Source organism: Penaeus vannamei, chromosome 8, assembly GCF_042767895.1.
Source record: "Penaeus vannamei isolate JL-2024 chromosome 8, ASM4276789v1, whole genome shotgun sequence".
Lineage (NCBI taxonomy): Eukaryota > Metazoa > Arthropoda > Malacostraca > Decapoda > Penaeidae > Penaeus > Penaeus vannamei.
In genome coordinates, this window is record NC_091556.1 from 285,639 (window position 1) to 288,138 (window position 2,500).

General features: G+C 39.4%; 1 protein-coding gene across 2 annotated transcripts in view; it reads left to right on the top strand.

Moving 5' to 3' along the window:
* Nucleotides 1-2,500, top strand: part of phtm (cytochrome P450 enzyme phantom) — a 94,883-nt gene that overhangs the window by 3,475 nt on the left and 88,908 nt on the right. The gene's annotated exons all lie outside the window — the stretch shown is intronic.

Sequence of the window (2,500 nt, forward strand, 5' to 3'; positions counted from 1 at the left end):
AATTCTGTTGCCAAATGATATGTATTGTATGCATAGGACAGAACAAACACCTCATATTGTAATCCGCAAAACAGTCCACCGCACACAATGGAGCATTACACTCCTGAGACACTTCTATGTTCGTGCGTACACTTTATGCAGCGCGCGCGCCTGTGTTTGAATTCACTGGTATGCATATTCCGAATTTTATCACTGGTAAAATTACGTAACGCTTTGCTTTGCCGAGAAAATGACCATTTGCTTTGTAATTGCGACCAAAAGCAGTAACGTTTTGGCCAGTAAAGTTCGAACGGCGGTCACACGGCCAGGTGCATTTCCATAAGAAGTAAGGGTTCCAGTGCCCTCACAAGACCTTCAAGATTTCACGGGAAATTAACCATGTTAGTTTCTGAGCGGCTTCTGGCCAAGAAGAGAAGGCAGGTAATCGTTTCAGAGTGCAATAGCAAATGAATGGGAGGGGCTGGAAGGAGATAAAAATCGGTGGGGTTTGTGCTTAACGGAGCGCCGTCCTGCCTTTCCCTGGCGTCGAGAATCATCCGACCTGCCCGAGCGTGGCCGACGACAAGTGCGCGTGAAATCCTACGCAAACTGACCATGTGGGAATCCTGAAAGCGTCAACCGCAACATTAGCTAACAGATGATAGTAAACCATGTACAGACAGAAAAAAATATCGTTACTCTTCACACGAACTAATATGAAAAAAATGGACGAAGTGCTGTGGAACAGTGAGGCAAGCCATTTAGCACGTAATCCTACGAATATAGGTTTTGCGATACAGTCACATTATTATGGACGCGCTGGAGTCATTAAAATCAATAAAACACAAGTTTGATTATATGTATGTTAACTGAAAAATATATAGAGTGGCAACACAAGTGTAGTAAAAAAGGAAAAAAAAAGGAAAGCAGCGCAATCAATAACCAAAAGATGGCGCTGACAGTTTACATTTCGTTGAAGTTTATATTTCTCGCAGTTGGATAGAGCTAAGGAAAAGGTGGATGCATGTTGAAGCTCAAGAGAAAAGTATAAAAAACTATCAAACTATTTATATAAATGTCTACACATATCTACACCCTATTTAGGGTATGAGCAAATATAATGGCTGTATCAAAGGGTTAAATCCTTCCTACAGCTATATCAGAGGGTTAAATCCTAAGTACATTTCCATCAAAGGGTTGAATATTTCCTACTCTCTAATTTCCTTGGTTATGCCCATTTCTTCCGAGTTCAGTTTTCCGTCACACTGTTTATTTATATGAAACAATTCCAAATATTTTTCTTGCACAGTGACTGTTTCGAAAATTTGTTATTGCAAATGGAAAAGTCAAAATCTGGGAATGACCACTCTCTTCTTCCGATCTATCAGATGTCGCTGCACGGTAAATGAGCGGTCGTGTCTTCCAGTTATTTTCTGTTTGATTTTGTGCAACCCTCTCAAACGTATAACGAAGCTCAGATGTTTGCACGAATTTCTTTATAATGTATATTTGTTAAGTAATATAGGAACGTGTTGATCAAAAGGAAAGGAATACGGGTTAATCATTCCAATAATTTGCATTCCCTCCTCTGCTGCAAGGCAACCTGTAACCCGTGACGCGCTCCCGCCATCACTTACTCCGTCGCCAGAGAGCATACGGCGCACATGTCATTCTCTATCCACATGTGCAGCATTACAAATGATTTATGCAAACCACGGCCATCAGAGGTCATGCAGTACTTTATTTCATTTCAGGCATTTTAATCATTTGATTTATTAAGCAGGTATTGGATATGACGACACGATGTTCTTATTCACCATCTAAGTTATGGCGAGTAAAATAATGTAAAATACTGATTCTTCTATTTTTTAGATAATTAAAGATTAAATTTATGAATACGTAGACAAAACTTGGCATAGTCATCGAAATATTTGGTTCATTAGTCTGGGTCCTCGAATATTGTAATAAGATCGCCGCACAGCTTCACTTGCCACGGGAGAGGCCAACGAAAGTTGCGTTCAGCTCCCCCTGGACCGCAAGTAAAGGGATCGACACTTTTTCTGACTGTATAATCAAGGGTTACTGTTGTGTTGATAAAATTGTGACTGTAGTTTTGTTTTACTTGTTAAGGACTCGAGTTTACTTTTACTTGTTTTCTTAAGTATACGGTACATACATTATATGTACATGGTCACTTCCTATATTTCATCTGCTTTTCCTACCTTTCAGATGAGTATATCACGTGGTACGGATTTATTTGTTGATTTGTTCTATTGTGCTTTTGTTAATTTAATTCATCCTCTTTTATATGACTATATTTCTATATTTGGTCTAATAATATGACCTGCGAAAGCTTTTGAAGTCAACGTTCACGACCGTTGGGCCACGCTGATAAAATCTATTTGGAAAGCTGTTAACGTAAACAATGGCCGACGTCTGATACCTTCGCATTTACCGGATTATTGTCCGGTTTCCTTGCTGAATCTAATATGGCATAGACTTCTTAATATTTACTGAGCGT